This window comes from Mesoplodon bidens (genome assembly GCF_964165515.1).
Source record: "Mesoplodon bidens genome assembly, chromosome: 18".
NCBI lineage: Eukaryota > Metazoa > Chordata > Mammalia > Artiodactyla > Ziphiidae > Mesoplodon > Mesoplodon bidens.
Genome location: NC_138175.1, coordinates 32,580,086 through 32,606,352, shown reverse-complemented (window position 1 = coordinate 32,606,352; position 26,267 = coordinate 32,580,086).

The window sequence follows — 26,267 nt, the reverse complement described above, 5'->3', positions numbered from 1 at the left end:
GCTGAATGCACCTCCAGGAATGACCACAGGCAAGACCAGCAGAATTGCCCAACCAAGCCCCGTTCAGATTGCAGAACTGTGAGCAAATAAAACAGCTGGTGGGTTTTTTTTTGTTTTTTATTTTGCAGTACGCGGGCTTCTCACTGTTGTGGCCTCTCCCGTTGTGGAGCACAGGCTCCGGACGCGTAGGCTCAGCGGCCATGGTTCACGGGCCCAGACACTCCGCGGCATGTGGGATCTTCCCGGACCGGGGCACGAACCCGTGTCCCCTGCATCGGCAGGCGGACTCTCAACCGCTGCGCCACCAGAGAAGCCCAAAACAGCTGGTGTTTTAAGGTTTTAGATTGTTACAGCTTAGATTATGTTAAAGAAGCGAGATTACCTAAATAGCGATCAACGCAAAACTGATCCTTATAAAGGAGAACTTCACAACTATTAAAAGGAGAAGGCAAGTCTAGGTTTACTGGTGTGAAGTGATCACCAAGATTTACTCTCATATGAGAAGGCAAAATTCAGAAGAGTCTGGAGAGTATAGTGCAGGATTCTACCAGCACTACAGGGACATAGGCCTGTGGGCCTGTGTGTGCAGATGTGTGTGCTGTCTGTTTATGTGTGTGTGTGTGTGTGTGACTGTTAATGCATAGAGTATTTCTGGAAAGGCACTAGTAACAGGATGGTAGACTTAGGATGGGAGGGTGCTTACTTTCATTATCTATCATTGTGCACATATTTTTACCATGTTCCGATTTATTACCCATTCAAATTATAGAAATAACATTTTGACAAAAACAAACAAAAAAGTGAGCTCTACTAACATAATGTTGCAGATGACAAGCTTCAACACTATGGTAACACTCTATGATACTAACCTTGATGACTGAGGGCTTTGACTAAATTTTGCGCAGAAGTAGTATACAGAAATAGAGGAAATAATTAAAAATCTATCTGGTCAACAAATACCCTTGTCACTCTTTCCATCAGAATGGGAGATGCTGGGCTTCACTGGTGGTGCAGTGGTTGGGAGTCCGCCTGCCGATGCAGGGGACACGGGTTCGTGCCCCGGTCCGGGAAGATCCCACATGCCGCGGAGAGGCTGGGCCCGTGAGCCATGGCCGCTGAGCCTGCGTGTCCGGAGCCTGTGCTCCACAACGGGAGAGGCCACAACAGTGAGAGGCCCATGTATCGCAAAAAAACAAAAAAAGAATGGGAGATGTTAGTGAGAAGGGAGTTCTTATCATGGGAGAGGTCTCAGGTTCTCTAGTGCTTTTGGTTCAGTTTTCCAAGAAGCAGGTCCAGAGTCAAGGATTTTAGTGCAAGTAATTTATTTGGGAGGTGATCCCAAGAAGCACCAAAACAGGAGTGGGAAAGTGAAACAAGAAAGGCAAGAGGGTCAATAAGGAGTGTGTCAATGGTTGGTGCTGTGGGCAGCTGGGACTTAATCCCCCTGGGGACCTCCAAGAGCCAGGGTAGAACTTGTTGTGTTGTCCCACCCAAAGAAGGAGGAATATGAGGTATTTATCCTCTGCTCCTGGTGACATCAATTCTCCAGCATGTCCAGCCTACCCCACGTGCAGGCTGAGAAAGTGTTGGTGGTAGGAAGTCATGCACGAGCAGAGGACGCGAGTGCCAAAGGGATAGGGGCAGGGCACCATGAGCATCAGCTTAACCAGAGGCAAAGCCTGTGGCAAGAGCCTCTGTGCCTAGGGAGCGGGTAAGGAGAGAGAGCCACACAGGGAAGTGCATTGCTTGATGACACGCTGATTGCTTAGTTTTACTGGATGTCTTCTTCTTTTTTTTTTTAAAGGGAAGGTTGCCCAATTACAAATTCTAGATTTGTTTTGTTTTGTTTTTAAATTTATTTATTTATTTATATTTATTTTTGGCTGTGTTGAGTCTTCGTTTCTGTGTGAGTGCTTTCTCTAGTTGAGGCAAGCGGGAGCCACTCTTCATCGTGGTGCATGGGCCTCTCACTATCACAGCCTCTCTTGTTGCGGAGCACAGGCTCCAGGCGCGCAGGCTCAGCAGTTGTGGCTCACGGGCCCAGTTGCTCCGCAGCATGTGGCATCTTCCCAGACCAGTGCTTGAACCTGTGTCCCCTGCATTGGCAGGCAGATTCTCAATCACTACGCCACCAGGGAAGCCCCTGGATGTCTTCTTGAAGTCCATAGGAAACCACGTCTTCTCCATCCCATCTGTCTGTGAGGAGGAAGGAAGACGGATGTCCAAGGGACTTCAGCTCCTCTGCCCTTCTGGGTCGTAGGCGTGAAGGTGCCTAGTGGATGTCATAGTGCTATGCACTTCAGTGGCAGTAGGCAAGTCCTGGGGCAGCACATGAGAAGTGCACCTCAGTGAGCCCTCCCACCTGTAACAGGTGATCCAGCTGTAGTGATCCAGATGCTGTAGCGATCCAGCTTCATAACTACAGGAGCAATGCATTCCCATGTTGGGGCTGCCTAACTGCTCATGAGGTCAGGATGGATTTGGGATGGTGCACAAATGCCTCTGGTCCAGGAGACAATGTGGGCGACTGAACCAAGTGCAGGGGATGTGTCCTAAGACGCCTCATCTTGGAGTGCATTGTACCAAATTATGCTACTACATGAGCAAGAAATTTCCTTAAAATTTTTAAAGGTAGATTCTCAAGACTAGAGACATTATTTCAGCATTGCTTCCTGACAGTTATATGGTAGAGGTTATTAAACAATGTTGATAAGCACATAGAAAAGAAAGAAGTAATTACTAAGACCCAATATCGGTTCTCCGAGAGCAGATCATATTGTACCAACCAATTTCCATTTTTGATAAAATTACTCCGCTGATAAACATTGATCTAAGCAAGGCTTTTGATCATGTCACTCATAATGCTCTTGTGGACAACATGCTGAAACACAGGTAGGATGACTGTCCAGTTAAAAAGGGATTTGTTGGGAATTCCCTGGCGGTCCAATAGTTAGGACTGCATGCTTTCACTGCCAAGGGCCCGGGTTCAATCCCCGGTGCAGGAACTAAGATCCAATAAGCCACACAGTGTGGCGAAAAATAATAATAATAATAATAAATAATAAGTAGATAAATAAATAAAGAGGGATTTGTTGCTGACTTCAACCCACATTACTTATATTCAACCTAGAAGTCTCTAGAGATATGCCATAAGGTTATTGTCTTTATATCTGTTATGTTCAATATTCTTTCTTCGGTAATTTGGATAAAGACATAGCAGGCATACTCACCCAATTTATGGATGGCATAAATAGGGGAGGAATAGTTGGTATGTTTGATGGCAGAATAAGGATTTAAATTGTATTGACAGTTCAGGTTGCTAGGTCAAAATCAACCATACACAATTTAAGTGTAATAGAATCTGTCTTTAGCATCAAAAAAAGTCAACTATGTAAATACAGGGTCAGAGAGCTGGATTGACAACAATTGACTCAGAAAAAATCGGAGGGTTTTAATTAACCCAAAGCTCAATATGCTCCAACAACAGAACTGCTGTTTTTATTTAATGCAATTTTAAGCAGTAATAAAGTATTATTTTCAGTTGAAGGGCAATGATGATCCTAATAGAATCTGTAAGGGGCATATTACATCTGGAGTATCATTTGCTCAGTTCTGGGTGAAAGAGTGAGCGATTATATACAGCAGGGATTCGGAATGCATGTCACACAGAAATGGTTATCAGCGCTGAGGACAAATGAGAACAAAATGATAATATTTTCGGGGAATAATAATGACCTCCATCTATTTGAAGAGCATTCAGGTGTAAAAGGGAGTAAACCTAATCTTTGTTGCTGTATGTTTTAGTGCACTATTGCCACATTAATGCTGTGGCTTATTACCACATCTATTTGCCTCATAGGTATCTGCAGGTGAGCTGGAGTTTGTCTGATCTGATGTAGGCTTGGCTGGGCTCTGCTTCAGGTCATGGTTTGGGTTCAGTTTTATTCTCCATGTTTCTTTGTCTTTGAGAATCAGTAGGTGCCCTGGGGAATAGTTTTCTCATAGTGATGGACGAAGCACCAAAAGGCACACAAAAATCAAAGCCTCTCTGGGCATCACATCCAACAATATTCCAATTGCCCAAATCAAGCCATCCCAAAGTCAAGGGTCAAGAAATTACAATGAGGCCATGGGAGGGGAACTGGATGTATTAGTATTACAAAGTAGTAAAACCAGTAATTCAACTTATCCCACCCCAGACTAGTAGGGCAAAACTAAGTTCAGTGGGCTAAAGAACATTGATTCTGGCATAATATAATAAAAAACTGAATGATCATTGAAACTGTCCAATGATAGATGTAAACTAGCAAAATCCTTGTCCCAGATGGAGTTAGAGTCCAGTGGTCCATTTTCCGAGAACATCATAAATGGAATTCCAGTATCATTTAGGAAGTGAGACACTGAGCCAGCTGGTAGCTTTCCACCTCTAACATCCTACAATTCCATGATTCTGTTCTACCCCACATGCTTCTCTCCAGTTTCTGACATCCTGAGGCTATTACTCCCCAAGCCATCCCCAGGGAAGTTTAATTATATATGGCTTTTTTGTGTCCCTGAGGGTTTCACATGAGTATTCCTTATCTTCCCAATTGCTTTGGAAGAATTTCAGTGGTACAGGCTGGGTCTTAAACTTCTCTTGCACTGTCTATAGCCACTAGCTCAGTGTCAGGCACCAAGTCCTCAGCAATGGCATTGAACAGCCACCCAACCCCCAGCCCAGCCCAGACAGTCCTGAACAAAATCCAGACTGAACTGAAAGCTACAAAGAGGGGAGAATGGCAAACAAGAAGAGCAGCTTGTATCCACAGATGTCTCATGGGACAGTAAGCTTGCTGAGGGCAGGAACGTAGGTGCACACAGAAGGTTTATGAATCTTCAGAGATGCTCCATAGTCCCTTGCTACATAACTGAACCCTCTCCCTCCAAAGCTTTGTGTCTTGAATGCTATTTTTATCCTATTGTAATGCACGCAGTCGCGTGCCCCACTTATTTTGACTTCTGAGGATGTTCATTTCCCTAGGATCTCCAAATATGTCAGGTTTTCACTGAGGGCTACAGAGCCCTCATAGGTGTAGAAAGCATATAAATATGTGCTAATGATTTAGATTCCTAGAAAAAAGTATATCTATGAAGGAAGCATGGATTAAGCATAGCTAGTATGTAAGATTTTGTCTGCCTATCACCTGCCATGAGGCAGGATGGGAAGTGAATGTGGCAGACAAACCTGGGATCAAATACAAGCTCCAACATTTACTGCCTAGGTGACCTTGGGCAAAATATTTAACCTCTCTGAGCCTTAGTTTCCTCACATGTAAAACATGAACCTTCTCCCAGGGATGCTATGTGGACCAACGCTGGTAAAAACTGCAATGATAATAACTATCACTTTGAGGACCCATTCCACAGCTGGCCCTATTCTAGGTATTTTACATACACATTCCACAGCTGGCCCTATTCTAGGTATTTTACATACAGTATTATTTTTAATCTTCACAAAAGGGTGATGAGGTAGGGGATTGCATTGCTCCTGAGGCTCAGAGAAGTTAAGGAACTTACCCAAAGTCACACAGCTCATGGGTGAGGGTTGAACCCAGGTATTTGACTTGAAAGCCTGTTCTGGAACATATCAATTGCTCAATATTTCTTGGTTTCCTTTTTCCTTTTCTTCAATTATTTGATGCTATTCCAAAATCCTCCGTGTGGTTGCTGTAGGCAATCTTTGCCTTAATTCTATAATGCATCATTCCTTTTTTCTCTGCTTGGTTCCCAGGTAAATGTTTAGTATTTTTTAAATGCCTGTATATTAAATGTCCTTGCTAATATACAATTCTTTAGACTGCCCTGCCTTGTTTGGATTAGGGGGAAGTGGAAGGGAAGCAGGGAGAAAGGCCCATGAACTCCAATAGCCTTTGTAGCTTTTATTCTCTGTTCTCATTTCAGAATGCTGTGTCATTCCGTGATGCCCTCCTCTCAATCTGCCTTTTCCTGGAGAATGCCAGCCTGATTTCACTTCCCTTTTAAACTATCCACGGCTCTGTGTGGGCCCCGATCACTTCAGCTGTATTGCACTGGGCCTCACTAATGGTACAATATCCTTTTCATCAGAAGGTATCCAAAATGGCACAGTAGACTTTTGTACACAGCCAGAATTGCCGCATTCATCACAGATACCATGCACTGATCCAACGAATACCCTCATTTTCTCTTTTCAGGAATGGCTGGTGTCAGCTTTCATCCTGCCTCTTATGAACCAGGAGCTTATTTTCTCTAAGTCTTGTGACTGTTGTTTTCCAATCTCTGCCAGTTTCCATTTCTGCATGACATCAGTTGACCAGGATGCCCCTACCCAGGACCGGGACCTCGGTTAATCAACAGTTGGTATTCTCCCCGAAGTCTGTTCTGCATAGATTTGGAAAAACCTGTTGCTCTCCTGTTTACCATCTTTCCTCCATAAGTAGAGTGTAGTGGACACATCATTCTCTTTCTTTGCTGCTTGTATAGCCTCACCTGCTCATCATAAAACAGCCATTCTTATTGCGAGGGCTGATAGATATACTACAATGGCGATTTAGCCTGAATCTGTCGGGGCCACAAAACATGCTCTAGAAAATTTAAAAGAACAATATAATAAACAACTCCGCTGTGACCTTTTCTTGAAATATGAGCATAGCTAAAAACTTGAGAGGAGGGTTTCCCTGGTGGCGCAGTGGTTGAGAGTCCGCCTGCCAATGCAGGAGACACGGGTTCGTGCCCTGGTCTGGGAAGATCCCCCATGCGGCGGAGCGGCTGGGCCCGTGAGCCATGGCCGCTGAGCCTGCGCGTCCGGAGCCTGTGTTCCGCAACAGGAGAGGCCACAACAGTGAGAGGCCCGCGTACCGCAAAAAAAAAAAAAAAAAAAAAAAAAACTTGAGAGGGGAGAGCCTGAAAATAGGTTAATTGCAGTTTAATTGTACATAACAAGAGCTCTCTTTGATGGAGCCCATAAGAATGCGAGGGCAGTCTCCCAAACATGTTCTATACATTATATCATTTAATCTATATCACAAGTCACAGAGGAATACATTATTATCACCCCAGATTCACCAAAAAAATGAAGGCTAAAAAGGGTTCAGTCATTTGCCCAAAGCCATGCAGCTAGTGAGTATCAAAGGAGGGATTTGAACCCAGGCTTTGGCTGATTTCCAAGGCCACGAGCTTCACTACTGTTATCCGGTGCCCCTTGCTTTTTGCTCCGTGCGCCAACCCTCTGATGTTTCTGTATTTGCCTTCTGGTTAATGTTTAGTCCCTCTTTCCTAGCACCACGTCAAGGGTGTGGCATGGGCTTTCTGCTTCCTGAATAAATGTTTGCTACTCTGTTTAAACCAGCCCTACTCCCTTCCAAAGAGACGTTAAAAGTGACAACGCTAAGCTGAATTGAGAACCCACGCACGATTAGCTATGATGTAGGGTTTTGTTTTTCCTTTTACATTGTTGAAGCTTCTTTAGTAGCAAAATGACCCAAACATTACTTAACCTTCAGACAATCCCAGAGGACCTGGAGGACACCCCCAAACACCCAGAAGGAGTCACTGGGGATGCAGGGATTAAGGGAGGACCCTGACATAGGATTGTTGGTGGAGGGGAGAGAATTGTGGATAATTCTTTTTCTATTGCAAAAAGCAATGTCATGGAGGGAATGTGGGCTTTCAGACCCAGGCCTGTGGGATGACCTCGGGCAGCATTCTGGGCATTTTGGCCCCCCTCGGCTTCCTTAATGGTGAAATGGAGACGGCCATAGGCTGTCCTAGGAACCTCCTGTGGATTTATGAGATTTTTGTCCATAAAGTACCCAGCACATACCTGGCCCATTGTAGATGCTCCCCAAACCGAAGCAATAATTCTTCTGAGAGACTTAGCTTGGCTCACTCTGGAGTCCCATGTGACCCAGGGTTTACGCTCAGCCTCATCTCTAAGCTGCTGAGTGAACCTGGACTTGTTCATCCCATTGCTGACTCAATATCCTGCTCGGGAAATAGATCTCATCATCCCACTCTGCCTTTTTGGATTTTGACGAGGATAACTGAGAAGTCCATGTAGCATTTTGAAAATCTAAAATACTATTCGATCACTCTTTTGTTCACACAGTAAAAGGAAAGGAAGGAAAGGAAGGGAGAAAAGGAGACAGAATCCAAAAGTGATGTTTCCAAATTTGCAAAGTGAGCAAGATCGGTGTTTGGTACTTTTGGATCTCTCCTTTCCCTGCCCCTTTTTCCTCCATTAAAAAAGGTGGGGGGAGTGTATTAGGATTCCCCCATGCAGAGAGAGAGAGAGGGACAGACAGACAGACACACACACACACACACACCCTTCCTGTTATCCTTTGAATTATGCCACCAAGAAAACTGCTTACTCTGCTTTTATGCCCATTGACCTCACTGCCTCAGTTTCCTCATCTATTGAAATGTGTTTAGTAACAGCTGCCCTGCACACCTGCTGAGTCATCAGAGGAGCCCAATGGATAAGGGGGTGAGGAAATGTAAGGTAGTATTCAAATTGAGGCGAGAGACTTCCTGGTAGAGAAGGAGAAGTGGGCCAGGAATGAGCAAATCTGAGTTGGAACGCTCATGTTGACAGTCAGCAGCTTTGTGACTTGGGCAAGTCACTTCACCTCTTTGGGCCTCGGGGTCCTCATCGCGCAAAGAGCAGAGCACAGCCTGGCTGCTCTGCGTCTCCGGCTTGGAGGACCCATGAGCTCTCACGTGTGGGGACACCTTGAAAATTGTGTTTTCAATTTGTTTTCAATCTTTTCTCACACAGTAAAAGCACAGACATGGAAACTCCCTATCCTTGTGCATTTTTAGGAGAATCTGAGGTCCCTTTGGGGGTCTACCTTTCCCCAGCCTCTTACAAACCTAGAAGTAGGGTGATGGTAAGACAGAGGGGGCTCTGGGTGGGGAGTACACGCCTCACCTAGAAGGGACAGCGAAACTCAGCGCCAACAGACAGTTGGCATGCATGAGTAGAGGTCCAGGGTGGCCAGATTTGATTTTTCAAGGAATGACAATGATCTTGAATTTTCTTAAATATAAAATCTACCATTTAAAAATAAATTGTATCAAAACTTTAAATTTTTTAAAAAATAAAACTAAGCATAGGGCACTGACTCTAAAAAAAAAAAACAGGCTCAAAAATAACAGTAAACAGCATAAGAAAAGTTCTCTTGTCTTTTTAAAAGGGCTGCAAACCATAATCTGGTACATGTGTCCTGTGTTGCAGATTGGGGGCTGAAATCTAAAGAGTGGAAGAAGGCTGCTTGGCTGGTGGGCAGTCAAAGCACTGAGCTGGGACCTCGTAGCTCAGATCAGCATCCCTCGTTCTTTGCTAGTTACAACCAGGTCTCCTGATTTCCTGGGCAGGTCTTGTTCGACCACATGGGCTTCCTTTTCTGGAAAGGATATGGCAGAAGTGAGAGACAAATGAAGAAGAAAAGGGGAGAAGGAGCTAGTGAAGAAAAGAGAGAGGAAGACCCTGCCTGGCACGCCCTAGCAAGTGCTCAGCATGCCCTTCAGAGGAGCACAGGCAGATGCCCCCTTCCTCGCACGGGCTCCAGCAACCCCAAAATGACAGTGCACCCTGGTCAGGTTTGGCTGCTGCCCCCATGCAAGGAGCAGAATGCATGCAACCGCCAAAGTCCGCCTTGTGGGGCTTGGTACTGCTGTGTCGTTAGTCTCAAGTACTGACCAAGAGTTTTCCAAAGTGTTGGAGGCATAGCTTCTGATGGCCTGGCAGGGTTGGCTCCATTCCTGGAGCCCTGCCACTACACCAGGTGAAGGGGAAGTAGATTGTGAAACACTGGATATTATCACAGGTTATTAAAAGAAAACAGCAACCGCCCAACCTGATTGTGCCACGTTCCTGATAGGAAGCAGAGAGAGGGAGGGGGTCTTTGATGTTCTTAATGACCCTCTTTTCTTGTCTGACCCTTGACCCACCTGCTTTCTCTGGGGCAAATCAGGGGATGTAACTTGCTTTCTCGATCTCCTTCATTCCTTGCCCACTCCCCACCGCAGGGGCCCAGGTAGGACAGTCAGCGTCTTGAAGCCACGGCTTTGGTATCTGTTGTGCAGGTGCCTCTGTCTGAAGCCAGACTCTTCCACCCACCGGCTGTGTGATTTAACCTCTCTCTGAACCTTGCCATCCTTAGCTCCAAAATGGGAATGAGAAAATTAAAACAAAAGAATGAATGTAAAGCATTTCCTTTAGGATGAGACACGTGAGAAGTAGTCAACAAATGACAGCTATAGCTGGGGGAGCAGTGGTCTCTAGAGCTTCTAGACTCAGATTCCAACCACAAAGCTGGAGAAGCAGTCTAGCACAGCATCCCAAAGGGTACTCTCTGGGGCCAAGTTGCCCAAGTTTGGCTACCCTGACTACTACCTTAGTGAGTTACTTTAACTCACTGTACTCCTACAGCCTCAGCTGAGATGGAAGTAATAACAGCCTCACGGGGCTGTTTTGAGGATTGGTAGAGCCAACCCTGGGATGTGCTTAGCATTACACCCACCATGAGTGCCTAATGGATGAGACATATGATTACCCAGGTGGGCAATATGGAACACAGACCGATGCATGAGCTCAGCCCTTGTCATTATGGAGCTCACCGTCTGGGAGGAGACAGGATAGACGCACATGAGACAGTTTACAGTGAAGCTGCTGACGCCCACCCATGTCCTCTCAGGCCTTAGCCTTGTGGTTCATATGCATTGCAGGGACCCACCTTCCAATTGCCAGCCTCTGCAACTCACCTGAGATCCTTCTCTGGCATCCAGAGCCAGCTCTGCTCACGTGTTCAGCAGGGCAGAAATCCCTCAGAATTAATGCCCCCCCGACCCACCACACCCCAGGGAGCAGTCCTCAAGCACTGGTTGACAGGAGCTACTATATAAATACCCTGGTTCCCTCATGCCTCAGTGAGATAACTGCATGCACATTCTGTGTTGGCTCTCTGAGTTCCCCCGACAGGATTGAGCCCCAGTTGCCCACTGGCTTGATGACACATCATTTATTGGCTGTCTTCCTGCCTTGTCCCATTCCCTCCTTCCTCTCCTGATGCTTCCTGAGATCATCTCCAAATAAGTCACTTGCACTTGAATCCTTGTCTTAGGAACCATATTATGATAGATACAAACTGCGGAGCCAAGGTGAATATCCCAAAGTGCTATGATGTTTGTATAGGCTGCAGGTGCCAGGAATCCACGGTCGGGACCTGGAGAGAGGCTCTTTGCTGTGGTTTCCCTTGGTGGGAAACTGCTGTCCACTTGAAGACCTGAAACCTGCGCTCCACGAATCCACCCTCGGGTCCTTGTTTGGGAGCAGGCTTCCTTAGCAATGTCCCTGGAGCCATGGGTGGACTGATGCAAGAAGCTGGGATTGTGTCTCTAGGCTGGGACCACATCCCAACTGTGGTCTTCTCAACTCTAACACAGCCCCTGTGGACAAGAAGCAGCACACTCTAGCCAGGCAAACTGGAGTTCTCTCTTCATTTGTTTTCTTTTTTTTTTAACAGGGGGTAAAATATAAAAATACTTCAGTCTCTTGGCCATTTTTCTGTAAAAAATAAAAATAAAGAATTAGAGCAGTAAATGCAGCTGAGAGGAGTCTATCTCATGACAATGAGACTAAAAGATGTGTTCCCTAAACAAAAAAGGAGACAGTGAGGGAAAAAGTAAAACTCAGAAGTGCTGTTTCTCAACTGGGTAACTGGTGTGTAAATAAGTCAAGTCCTGGTTTCCCTGGTGGTGCAGTGGTTAAGAATCTGCCTGCCAATGTAGGGGACATGGGTTCGAGCCCTGGTCTGGGAAGATCCCACAGGCCGCAGAGCAACTAAGCCCGTGCACCACAACTACTGAAGCCCGCGTGCCACAACTACTGAAGCCCGCATGTCTAGAGCCCGTGCTCCACAACAAGAGAAGCCACCGCAATGAGAAGCCTGTGCACCGCAACGAAGAGTAGCCCCCGCTTGCTGCAACTAGAGAAAGCCCACGCGCAGCAATGAAGACCCAACACAGCCAAAAATAAATTAATTAATTAATTTAAAAAAATAAGTCAAGTTCTGGCTCAATTTTCTATGAAAAATAAAAACATAAAAGAGAAGAGAAAAAACCAAAATGAAACAAGACACTCAGAGCCAGCTCTGACACTCAAGTGTTCACTGGAGAAACTTAGCACATTTACGAGATAAATCTGCCTTCCCCCCAAAGTTGCCTGCTCCAGAGGCATGTGCAGTTTGTTGGGACATTCTCTACACTGACAGATCGTTTGAAAATCTAACAGGAGACTCGAGTGTGGGCGCCCAGGCCTCAGAAAGAGCAAAGAGATTAAAGGACAGGCTTTTCTTCAAAGAAATTAGATTTTTGCAAAAAATCAGGGTCCGGACAGTTTAGAGCAGGACAAAGAACACTCAGAAAATCCCCTCCACAGGCTCTTCCAAAACAAACACAGTCATTTTCAACCACTCACAGGTGGTCTTCCTCCCAAAACAAATACAGAAACAAATATTTACAGAGTTATGAAAATTCAGCAGAAGTCACCTGGGCACGAGGTTTCCCACCTGTGCCCAAGATCTCTGGCCTGGGATCATTAAACAGAACCTCACAACGAGTTTCCATTATGGGACAGGAAACCTTTGGGCCAAAGAGAATTCGTTTCCAGAATGTATTCACAAGGAAAAGCAGCGCATCTTTTCAAGAAGTGTTTGCAGCTCCAGGGGAAGAAAGGCGATACCAGTGGCTTTCTCCTCATCTGCCAACATTTGCAGAAATGCCCTCAAAGAGCGCGTGACCGGACTTCCTTGGTGGCGCAGTGGTTAAGAATCCACCTGCCAGTGCAGGGGACATGGGTTCAAGCCCTGGTCCGGGAAGATCCCACATGCCATGGAGCAACTAAGCCCGTGCGCCACAACTACTTAGCCTGCGCTCTAGAGCCCGCGAGCCACAACTACTGAGCCCACATGCCACAACTACTGAAGCCCGTGTGCCTAGAGCCCATGCTCCGCAACAAGAGAAGCCACTGCAATGAGAAGCCTGCGCGCTGCAACGAAGAGTAGCCCCTGCTAGCCGCAACCAGAGAAAAGCCCGCGCACACCAACAAAGAACCAATGCAGCCATAAATAAATAAAATAAATTTATTTTTAAAAAAAGAGTACATGACTGCCTTGCAAATCAATCCATTATGATCATCAACGGCACAAAGTGTGGTTCTGGCTGTCGTGCTGACCACCTTGAATAAAGTCTCATTTGGTTGTTTGCAGGAAAGGCCTTCGTTGGCTTTTCCCAAATGTCCCAGGGACGTGAATGGGTCTCAAAATTAGGAAATGCAGCTGGGAGGGGTCGCTGTCCACACTCCCCATGTATCCTTTTGCTTTCTTTGATGGACCTGGAGAAAACAGGCAAGAAAAGAAAGTGAATGTGGTCGTGGCAGGAGGGACGAAAGGACAGAGAATGAGAAAAGGATGGAAGGAGGGAGGGAGGCAGAGACAGAGAAGGAAGATGGGGAAAAGGGAAAGGAGGAAGGAAGGAGAAATTACAGAAAAGAGAAGGATGGAGAGGGATGGAGGAAGGAACAGGAAGGAAGGGAATGAAGAGCGGAGGGAGGGAGAGAGATAGAGATGGAGAGATAGACAGAGAGATAGAGACAGAGCGAGATCTGTGGCTGTCAGACCCTCACTGGTTTACACCGAGGAGCCAGATAGCCTTTCAGTGAAAAGCTGAGATTAAGCTCACAACATAATTTCCATTATGTTAATGTTGCTTTAAAATATATTGCACAGAGTGCTGCAACAATCAAATTATCAATTATAATGTCTACTCGGAGTAGAAAAGTGTTGCAAACAGAGGGCTGATTACTGCTTCAGTACATCCAATCTGCATACTCATTGTTCAGTACAGGGAAAACAAATTATCTTGTGTTGGCCCCAGTTCAAATTTAATTAAATGAGTGCAAAGCAATTATAATAAAGTACAATAGTGTAGTAATGAAAGGAAAATAACTCATTAACCTATTAATCTTTATTTATGTTCCTCTCAAATAACTATGTAATTTCTTTATCACTGCATCCCATAAGAAAAAGTAGGGTCTCACTGCTTGTGGCCTGGTTTAACAGGTCCTATTTGGTGAAGATGCCTTTGCATGGACCGTTTATACCAACTTTCCTTAGCTTGGGGGCCACCCCTCCTGTCAAGCTCCCTGCCTATAGGGACATGTACGTGGTCTAGATTGAAACTTCCTCATTCAGTTTCCTGACACTTGTCAGTTGTCCAAGGTAAATCTCTCTGGAAGCTGAGATGTGCTTACCACAGCATATGGGGAAGAGGTATCCTGCACATCTGCTGTGTAAGGCATTGCAGAGCCAGAGAGAGGACAGAGTCACTCAGGTGGAGAGAGACCCCAGTCCTTTAAGCCTGAGGAGATACTAAGAGCTCACACTTCACAGTGCTTTCTGAGCGACAACAGATTTCACATGTATGATCTCATGTAAGCCTCACAACACCACCCTGAGGTGGTATGATTATTGTTGCCTGCTTTAAAGGTGAGGACACAAGTTTTTTTTTTTATTCTAAAGAAGATGTTGGGGGTAGGAGTTTATTAATTAATTAATTTATTTTTGCTGTGTTGCGTCTTTGTTTCTGTGCGAGGGCCTTCTCTAGTTGTGGCAAGCAGGGGCCACTCCTCATCGCGGTGCGCAGGCCTCTCACTATCGCGGCCTCTCCTGTTGAGGAGCACAGGCTCCAGACGCACAGGCTCAGTAGTTGTGGCTCATGGCCTAGTCGCTCCGCAGCATGTGGGATCCTCCCAGACCAGGGCTCGAACCCGTGTCCCCTGCATTGGCAGGCGGACTCTCAACCACTGCACCACCAGGGAAGCCCTCAGGACACGAGTTTTGAAATAAGGAAATGCCTTGCCCAAACCTCGAAGTTCACCAATGCCAGATCCAGGATTCTAACTTAGAATAACCACTGCTATATCCTCATTTCTTTCCTCTGGAACCCTGTTATACAGTCCAGGGACCAGTATCTTTGGCATCATCTCAGAGCTTGTCAGAAGTACAGAATCTTGGGCCCCACCCTAGGCCTAAAGAATCAGAATCTGCATTTTACAAGATCAGGTGATTCAGATACATGTAGAAGTTCGAGAAGCGCTGGCAGGGGCTACTGGGTACCACAGTGCCTTTCCTGGATAGAGGAGCAAATCTCTCATAACAACTGTCCTCTGGTTTGCCCTATGGACTCTCTCTCCACCTGTCTTCACCCTTCTGCACCCTACTGTGTTCCCCAGGAGGCTGATCTTTATGAACCCCATTAACTAGCCCCTTGGCCCTTCACCTTTCAAGTGGATGAGTCCGTATGAGGGCTTGGAAGTCAGGAGGAGACTGTGGCATGTGTTCCCCATCTCCATATCTGCAGAGTTGCCATGCACTGATTGAATCTCTGTCCAGAAAGCCACAGCTCCTATTAGGAAGCTGGGAATCAGCAAATCAAGCTGAGACTAGGCTGAGACAAGTGCGGTGGCTAGCATGCAAAATTTAAGGAACTACTGACTCTAAGACCCTTGCCTTGTCCTGGCACTGATGTAAATTTTTTCTGTAAAGTGTCAGATAGTAAATACTTTAGGTACTACAGACCATACAGCCTCTGATGTAACTATCGAATTCCACCTTTGAAATGTGACAGCGGTCACAGGCAATATGTAAACAAATGGTCACATCTATGTTTAAATAAAACTTTATTTTCATAAACAGGTAGCGAGTCATATTTGGCCCATGGACCATGTCTTATATAGAGCCAACCCCTGCTCTGTGTGAGACAATCCCCCATAGCTGCTAACTCTAGGGTACAACACTGTCCCTTGTGGTTTCCTTTAACCCTGCTCACATCTTTGCAAACAATCCTTTTCTAAGCTTCCCTCGAATTATCCAAATTGAGTGTGCCATCTGTTTCCTGCTAAGACCCTAATTGATGCACTTGGCTTTGCATTTCTCCATCACAGACTTTAATTGCAAAGTAACAACAACAACAAAACCAACAACAAAAATGGAGACTATGACCAATTACCATGCAGTGGGGACAGAGTGCTTTACATGTATTCATCCATCTCGGAATATGATGGAATATTTCACAAAGTTGCAATATGCTCTTAAAGTTGGCTGGAGCTGAAATAAATAAATCTTTTTTTCCTTGGGGCCTGGAGTCTCAATCCTGCTGCTCTACTTGTCCTCTTCTAATGGAATGGAGGTCTGTTCTAATTAAACAAGAAAACACATCTTTTCACAAGGGGAGAACGGAAGGCATTGTACTCTGTGCTCAAAGAAAGCATGCTTTAATAAGAATCCTTTTATAATCCCTGCTTTTATTTGTTGCTTCCCAAAGCTTTTGCTGGTAATAAAAGGATTGTAAAGTTGACAAATATAAGCAGGGACAAAGAAGTTTGGGGAGATAATGCCTTGGTGAATGGGCAAGTATTTGAAAGTGTATTGATCCCACAACACGTAGAAGATGATCCTGAAAAACTACAGCTGCCATCAGGGTGATATTTCTATTACAAAGTAAAAGTCCCTCCAGGCAGGACCATATATACCTCTTATCATGTAAGAATTATGCTCAGTCTTGAGGATAAAAATAATTCAAGCTGAAATGTAGAATTTTAGATCTGAATATCTGGGCTCAGATCTTGGATGCATTGCTCGTCTCCTAACATACTGTGTTAGTCTAAGTAACCAGGAAATGTGCTGCGTTCTGTTATGGGTATGTTATGGATGTCTGTTGTCATTCTACCACTATTACTGTCACCAGCCCCATCCATTACTCCTCTTGGCAAGAGTCAACAATATTTATTTGAGGTTCGATCACTCCCCTACTCAACCTTTATGCTTCTAGTGGGGCTTCGTCTCCAGTGCATGGGTGAAACATGTAGCCAGACCTGGGCTGATCAATGTACTGCATCACCTGGCCACAAAAATTGATTTAGTTATAGGCACACAAGACCCAGTTAGACAATGACTGAAAGCAATAAGCAATCAGATGGGCTGTCCTTTCCCACTAGACTTGAATGTGAGGGCTGGAACTGCTGCAGCCATTGTGCCAATGTGTGGAGCTGGAGGCTGAAGTCAACAGAGTAGAATGATGACATTGTTCAAGCCCCCAGTATAGCCTTGCCTAAAGCCAACCTTAAGGAAATCAATTGGAGAAAAATGTAAACAAGTTTTTACACTTCCCTGCGTCCAAACCCTTTGGAATGTGTCTGCAGATTCTCTCACTGAGAACATTAAGAGACAGAGAATTTCCTACCCCATAAATACAAACTCGTCTTGTGACTTGCTTTGGCCAGTGCAATGACGGTGGAGGTCATGGTCTGCACTTACTCTTTCCCTTAGAATCTGGTCAGGATGCAGTAAAGCCTGGGCTAGCCTGCTGAAGGAGGAGAGATGAGGTAGAGGAGAGCCAAGCATCCTAGCCAACTGCCAGAAGCAGTGCTACTTACCCCATCCACGGCTAACTGCAGATGAATGAGGGAAGCCAGTGGAGACCAGAAGAACCTTCCAGCTGAGCCCAGCTTACACTGCTGATCCACAGGTTCTGAGCTAAATAAATAGCTGTTTTAAGCTACTATATGTTGAGGGGCTCTATTACTCATCAATAACTAACTCATACACACAATGACACCCCACGATTTTGCACTTATATGAACCAATACTTTATCTTTTTGTTTGAGCCAGTTAAGATCAAGTTTTATGTCACTTGAAATGAAAAGAATCCTAATATAATAAAGATGTGCCTTCACTCCCCATCCAGATAGGGATCCTATCTATCTGATCTGGATCCAAGGTTTGTCTCATTGGGATCCATGGGTGAGTGAGTGATCAATAAATTCTTAATGATTACATAATATTTGGCAGGTTCTCAAATCACATTTGGATATATTTGCTCTTGAATCTCCAAAGTAATCTCTACAGGGATCATACTTTACTCAGCCTAAGTCCTCAACAGGAATTTGGAAGATATAAGGGGCTTCTCCAACCATCACAATAGGTGAAAACAGGTAAGCTTGAATATCTAAGGAACCACACTGAACCATCTTCCTCAAGGGAATCTCCCAAAATCCAGGGCTCAATTCTACCCTCCTTGATATAGAAACCTGAAATTAAGTGTCATCTTTTTCTTTCTAAAATAAAAGGCAGGTACTCTTTTTAGACAAGAAGCCCAGATCCACCTGCCCTTACTCTCCTCTAGGACTTCAGCCATTCATTGCTATAACTTGCTGCATTATTCCTATGATTTTCCTTTGTTTTAAAAAAGAAAGAAACTAAAGCAAGGACTCCGTAGGTATCATATTCCACCCTAGTAAAAGATAGAATCCGCCTGACCTATGTCAGAGTGGAATCTAGCAGCAAGTTCTCACCAACTGTTGACAAATTGCGAGTATATGTGTGGGATCAGGGGAGAGAGAGAGAAAAAAAAAACACCATTATTTTTTTCTTCAGTCAGAGGATAACCAGACTTTCTCCACCCTAAGTTAGTTTACATTTTAAGTTCTTAAATGGTTGTTTTTTTCTCAAATCCACAGCCAAAGGTCAGAAGAAAGAAGGCCTTGTTGAAGACTGAAAAGAGAAATACACTCTGAAGACAGAGATAACTTCTCTCAGTCCAGAGGTCAGGCAAGGGAATCACTGGCTGACATTCACCCTCCTCTCTAAACTCTCCCAGGCCTCAACAGCTCCTAATCTTTCTTTCCTTCCTTCTCAATCCTCCTCACTTATAGGCTCGTCTTTTTTTCCCAAAAGGCTCAAAGAAAAGTCCAAGGTCATAAATATCATTCATGAGAAAAGGGAGATACACGTTCATCTGATTGATCTCTTCCAACCTAAACAACTGATGTGTCTGACAATTGCCGATGACCATAATGAGGTCCCAGAGCCATTCAAACTTTCCTTCCTCAACAGATTGCAAGTATACAGACTAGAGAGAACACCACACTGGGAAATTGGATGCCAGTGAGAAGAAATTCAGAAGGTAAATAACTGATCAGAGTGGAGGTGGGATAGGTAAACTCTCAGGAGACAGGGAAACGGACATGGGATGGAGAATAGTCAGTTGAAACTAGTAAACAGAAAAGTGACAAAGAAAAAGAAGCAGTAATGCAAATTAGGGAGATAAGCGGGGTGGTGGGGGCATGGGAAAAGCAGTGAAGAGCTTTAATTCTCATCACTCACCCCCTTTCTTGAATTATAAAATGCAAACTCCATATCATAGTCATATGACCCTACATGATTGACCCTCCCCCATCTCTTCAGCCTCTTCCCTATAAAGGCTTCCCCTTATTCCAAGAAAACAACCATTCGATAATTATTTAATAAAACAAAATATTAATTGTCTTTACAACAAATGTGCCCTTACTTAGTCTTTGGAGTTTGTGCCTCATGAATCTTCACATCCCAAAGGGCTGGTAATGGGTGAGGACAGGAGTGGGCAGTGTGGAAAAGTGGGACAGGAAACCAACCTCAGCCATGGGGCTTAACTACCCCGATGGTCCCTGCAGGCTCCAAAGGTGCTGTTCAAGGCACAGCATTAGGGATGGGGACAGCCGTTTAGAATTGCTGGAGTATGGTGACAATTAAAAGCAAAACAACTGTTAGTTTTATCATTGTTTTAAATTCTCTACAGACTATGCACCCTTCATTGCCTGGACCCTGGCTGGACTATTCCTACCTTCACCTGTTCCTACCTTAGCACATCACTTGTTTTTTCTCTGTTCTTGTCTGAGCACGTTTATTGAGAGAGCAGGTGTCCTTGAAATCACCCTGGAAAGCCAGCTCCATGACAGCATAGATGTTCTCACAAACACACACATAAGTGAGTATGGTAAAAATTAGAATCTTTACCTTGGCTATCGGGCATCCTTGCTCTCAGGCTACTAAAACACCTTGATAATAGATTTTTGCCCGCTAACTCCATCTCCTCCTGACCTGGCAGAAACTCCATCTCTCATTCCAGCCCCTCTCTGGAGAGCAGGAAGAGCTCTGTTTCACCAAGTCCATGAGCCGTGCTAACCGATGGCTCATGGCCTCCTCTTCTCCGTTAGGGCCACATGGACAAAGATGCAAATGGAGTGGGGTGTGGGGAGAAGGAGAACTGGTCTGTCCTGGCAATAGGAATGGCGTGATGTCAAGAGACTTACGTTTAGTGATGCTTGTTTCTCATCTCTATTCTGGCCCTTTCCACATTCAATAAACTATGGCTATCAGGACATAAATAGTGCTGAGCTGAGTGACATGCCATCCTAGCTTCTTGCCACTGGACACTCCATGCCGCAACCCCAGTAGGGTGCCTTGGTCACAACAAATATCTACTCTATGTGCTATCTCCTTCTTGATTCCTTTCTTGATCTTGCTTCTTCTTTTATCCCACTTAGCAATTTTTGGAATTTTTGAATTTTATTTTATTTATTTTTTTATACAGCAGGTTCTTATTAGTTATCCATTTTATACATATTAGAGTATATATGTCAATCCCAATCTCCCAGTTCATCACACCACCACCACCATCCCTGCCACTTCCCCCCCTTGGTGTCCATACGTTTGTTCTGTACATCAGTGTCTCTATTTCTGCCCTGCAAACCGGTTCATCTGTACAATTTTTCTAGGGTCCACATATATCCATTAATATATCTGTTTTTCTCTTTCTGACTTACTTCACTCTGTATGAGAGTCTCTAGGTCCATCCATGTCTCTACAAATGACCCAATTTCTTTCCTTTTTATGGCTGAGTAACATTCCATTGTATACATGTACCACATCTTCTTTATTCATTCGTCTGTCAATGGGCATTTAGGTTGCTTCCATGACCTGGCTATTGTAAATAGTGCTGCAATGAACATTGGGGTGCAGGTGTCTGTTTGAATTATGGTTTTCTCTGGGTCTATGCCCAGTAGTGAGATTGCTGTGTCATATGGTAATTCTATTTTTAGTTTTTTAAGGAACCTCCATACTATGTTCTCCATAGTGGCTGTATCAATTTACATTCCCACCAACAGTGCAAGAGGCATCTGTTTTCTCCACACTCTCTCCAGCATTTGTTGTTTGTAGATTTTCTGAGGATGCCCATTCTATCTGGTGTGAGGTGATACCTCATTGTAGTTTTGATTTGCATTTCTCTAATAATTAGTGATGTTGAGCAGCTTTTCATGTGTTTGTTGGCAATCTGTATGTCTTCTTTGGAGAAATGTCTATTTAGGTCTTCTGCCCATTTTTTGGATTGGGTTGTCTGTTTTTTTAATATTGAGCTGCATGAGCTGTTTATATATTTTGGAGATTAATCCTTTGTCCGTTGATTCGTTTGCAAATATTTTCTCCCATTCTGAGGGTTGTCTTTTAGTCTTATTTGTAGTTTCCTTTGCTTTGCAAAAGGTTTTAAGTTTCATTAGGTCCCATTTGTTTCTTTTTGTTTTTATTTCCATTACTCAAGGAGGTGGATCAAAAAAGATCTTGCTGTGATTTATGTCAAAAAGTGTTCTTCCTATGTTTTCCTCTAAGAGGTTTATAGTGTCCAGTCTTACATTTAGTCTCTAATCCATTTTTGAGTTTATTTTTGTGTATGGTGTTAGGGAGTGTTCTAATTTCATTCTTTTACATGTAGCTGTCCAGTTTTCCCAGCACCACTTATTGAAGAGACTGTCTTTTCTCCAGTGTATATTCTTGCCTCCTTTGTCATAGGTGCGTGGGTTTATCTCTGGGATTTCTATCCTGTTCCATTGATCTATATTTCTGTTTTTGTGCCAGGACCATATTGTCTTGATTACAGTAGCTTTGTAGTATAGTCTGAAGTCAGGGAGTCTGATTCCTCCAGCTCCATTTTTTTCCCTCAAGACTGCTTTGGCTATTCGGGGTCTTTTGTGTCTCCATACAAATTTTAAGAGTTTTTGTTCTAGTTCTGTAAAAAATGCCATTGGTAATTTGATAGGGATTGCATTGAATCTGTAGATTGCTTTGGGTAGTAGAGTCATTTTCACTATATTGATTCTTCCAATCCAAGAACATGGTATATCTTTCCATCTGTTTGTATCATCTTTAATTTCTTTTATCAGTGTCTTATAGTTTTCTGCATACAGGTCTTTTGTCTCTCTAGGTAGGATTATTCCCAGATATTTTATTCTTTCTGTTGCAGTGCTAAGTGGGAATGTTTCCTTAATTTCTCTTTCAGATTTTTCATCATTAGTGTGTAAGAATGCAAGAGATTTCTGTGCATTAATTTTGTATCCTGCAACTTTGCCAAATTCATTGATCACCTCTAGTAGCTTTCTGGTAGCATCTTTAGGATTCTCTATGTATAGTATCATGTCATCTGCAAACAGTGACAGTTTTACTTCTTCTTTTCCAATTTGTATTCCTTTGCTTTCTTTTTCTTCTCTGAATGCTGTGGCTAAGACTTCCAAAACCATGTTGAATAATAGTGGCGAGAGTGGACATCCTTGTCTTATTCCTGATCTTAGAGGAAATGCTTTCAGTTTTTCACCATTGAGAATGATGTTTGCTGTGGGTTTTTTGTATATGGCCTTTATTATGTTGAGGTAGGTTCCCTCTATGCCCACTTTCTACAGAGTTTTTATCATAAATGGGCGTTGAATTTTGTCAAAAGCTTTTTCTGCATCTATTGAGATGATCATATGGTCTTTATTGTTCAATTTGTTAATATGGTGTATCACATTGATTGATTTGCATATATTGAAGAATCCTTGCATCTCTGAGATAAATGCCACTTGATCATGCTGTATGATCCTTTTAAAGTGTTGTTGGATTCTGTTTGTTCGTATTTTGTTGAGGTTTTTTGCAACTATATTTATCAGTGATATTGGTCTGTAATTTTCTTTTTTTGTAGTATATTTGTCTGGTTTTGGTATCAGGGTGATGGTGGTCTCATAGAATGAGTTTGGGAGCGTTCCTTCCTATGCAATTTTTTGGAAAAGTTTGAGAAGGATGGGTGTTAGCTCTTCTCTAAATGTTTGATAGAATTCATCTGTGAAGCCGTCTGGTCCTGGACTTTTGTTTGTTTCAAGATTTTTAATCACAATTTCAATTTCAGTGCTTGTGATTGGTCTGTTCATATTTTTTATTTCTTCCTGGTTCAGTCTTGGAAGGTTATACCTTTCTAAGAATCTGTCCATTTCTTCCTGGTTGTCCATTTAATTGGCATAGTGTTGCTTGTAGTAGCCTCTTAGGATACTTTGTATTTCTGCAGTGTCTGTTATAACTTCTCATTTTTCATTTCTAATTTTATTGATTTGAGTCCTCTCCCTATTTTTCTTTATGAGTCTGGCTAATGGTTTATCAATTTTGTTTATCTTCTCAAAGAACCAGCTTTTAGTTTTATTGATCTTTGCTATTGTTTTCTTTGTTTCTATTTCAGTTATTTCTGCTCTGATCTTTATGATTTCTTTCCTTCTACTGACTTTGAGTTTTGTTTGTTCTTCTTTCTCTGGTTCCTTTAGGTGTAAGGATAGACTCTTTATTTGAGATTTTTCTTGTTTCTTGAGGTAGGCTTGTATTGATATAAACTTCCCTCTTAGAACTGCTTTTGCTGCATCCCAAAGGTTTTGGATCGTTGTGTTTTCGTTGTCATTTGTCTCTAGGTATTTCTTGATTTCCTCTGATTTCTTCAGTGATCTCCTGGTTATTTACTAATGTATTGTTTAGCCTCCATATGTTTGTGTTTTTTACATTTTTTTCCCTGTAATTGATTTCTAATCTCATAGCCTTGTGGTCAGAAAAGATGCTTGATATGATTTCAATTTTCTTAAATTTACTGAGGCTTGATTTGTGACCCAAGATATGATCTATCCTGGAGAATGTTCTGTGCGCACTTGAGAAGAAAATGTATCTGCTGGTTTTGGATGGAATGTCCTACAAATATCAATTAAATCTATCTGCTCTATTGTGTCATTTAAAGCTTGTGTTTCCTTATTAATTTTCTGTTTGGATGATCTGTCCATTGGTGTAAGTGAGGTGTTAAAGTCCCCCACTACTATTGTGTTACTGTCAATTTCCTCTTTTATAGCTGTTAGCAGTTGCCTTATCTATTGAGGTGCTCCTATATTGGGTGCATATATATTTATAATTATTATATCTTCTTCTTGGATTGATCCGTTGATCATTATGTCATGTCCTTACTTGTCTCTTGTAACATTCTTTATTTTAAAGTCTATTTTATCGGATAGGAGTATTGCTACTCCAGCTTTCTTTTGATTTCCATTTGCTTGGACTATCTTTTTCCATCCCCTCAATTTCAGTCTGTATGTGTCCCTAGGTCTGAAGTGGGTCTCTTATACACAGCATACATATGGGTCTTGTTTTTGTATCCATTCAGCAAGCCTGTGTCTCTTGGTTGGAGCATTTAATCCATTCACGTTTAAGGTAATTATTGATATGTATGTTCCTATGACCATTTTCTTAATTGTTTTGGGTTTGTTTTTGTAGGTCCTTTTCTTCTCTTGTGTTTCCTACTTAGAGAAGTTCCTTTAGCATTTGTTGTAGAGCTGCTTTGGTGGTGCTGAATTCTCTTAGCTTTTGCTTGTCTGTAAAACTTTTGACTTCTCCATTGTATCTGAATGAAATCCTTGCCGGGTAGAGCAATCTTGGTTGTAGTTTCTTCCCTTTCATCACTTTAAATATATCATGCCACTCCCTTCTGGCTTTTAGAGTTTCTGCTGAGAAATCAGCTGTTAACCTTATGGGAGTTCCCTTGTATGTTATTCATTGTTTTTCCCTTGTTGCTTTCAGTAATTTTTCTTTGTCTGTAATTTTTTTCAGTTTGATTACTATATGTCTTGGTGTGTTTCTCCTTGGGTTTATCCTGCCTGGGACTCTCTGTGCTTCCTGGACTTGGGTGGCTATTTCCTTTCCCATGTTAGGGAAGTTTTTGACTATAATCTCTTCAAATATTTTCTCTGGTCCTTTCTCCCTCTCTTCTCCTTCTGGGATGTATAATGTGAATGTTGTTGCATTTAATGTTGTCCCAGAGGTCTCTTAGGCTGTCTTCATTTCTTGTCGTTCTTTTTTCTTTATACTGTTCCTCAGCAGTGAATTCCTCCATTCTGTCTTCCAGGTCATTTATCCGTTCTTCTGCCTCAGTTATTCTGCTATTGATTCCTTCTAGTGTATTTTTCATTTCAGTTATTGTATAGTTCATTTCTGTTTGTTTGTTCTTTAATTCTTCTAGGTCTTTGTAAACATTTCTTGCATCTTCTTGATTTTTGCCTCCATTCTTTTTCCAAGGTCCTGGATCGTCTTCACTATCATTATTCTGAATTCTTTTTCTAGAATGTTTCCTATCTGCACTTCATTTAGTTGTTTCTCTGGGATTTTATCTTGTTCCTTCATCTGGTACATAGCCCTCTGACTTTTCATCTTGTCTATCTTTCTGTGAATGTGGTTTTTGTTCCACAGGCTACAGGATTGTAGTTTTTCTTGCTTCTGCTGTCTGTCCTCTGGTGGATCTGTATTATTACTTTTTACTTCAAAAATATATTTCTTTGTTCACAAAAAACATGCCCCAAAGAAAAGTATGTTAAATACCTTTGTGTATTCATTTTTTTAACATCTTTATTAGAGTATAATTGCTTTACAATGGTGTGTCAGTTTCTGCTTTATAACAAAGTGAATCAGTTATACATATACATATGTCCCCATATCTCTTTCCTCTTGCATGTCCCTCCCTCCCACCCTCCCTATCCCACCCCTCTAGGTGGTCACAAAGCACGGAGCTGATCTCCCTGTGCTATGTGACTGCTTCCCACTAGCTATCTATTTTATGTTTGGTAGTGTATATATGTCTATGCCACTCTCTCACTTTGTCCCAGCTTACCCTTCCCCCTCCCCCTATCCTCAAGTCCATTCTCCAGTAGGTTTGCATCTTTATTCCCATCTTGCCCCTAGGGTCTTCTGACCATTTTCTTTCTTTCTTTCTTTCTTTTTTTTTTTGAGATTCCATATATATGTGTCAGCATATGGTGTTTGTTTTTCTCTTTCTGACTTACTTCACTCTGTATGACAGTCTCTAGGTCTATCCACCTCACTACAAATAACTCAATTTCCTTCCCTTTTATGGCTGAGTTATATTCCATTGTATATATGTGCCACATCTTCTTTGTCCATTCATCTGTCTATGGACACTTAGGTTGCTTCCATGTCCTGGCTATTGTAAATAGCACTGCAATGAACATTTTGGTTCATGACTCTTTTTGA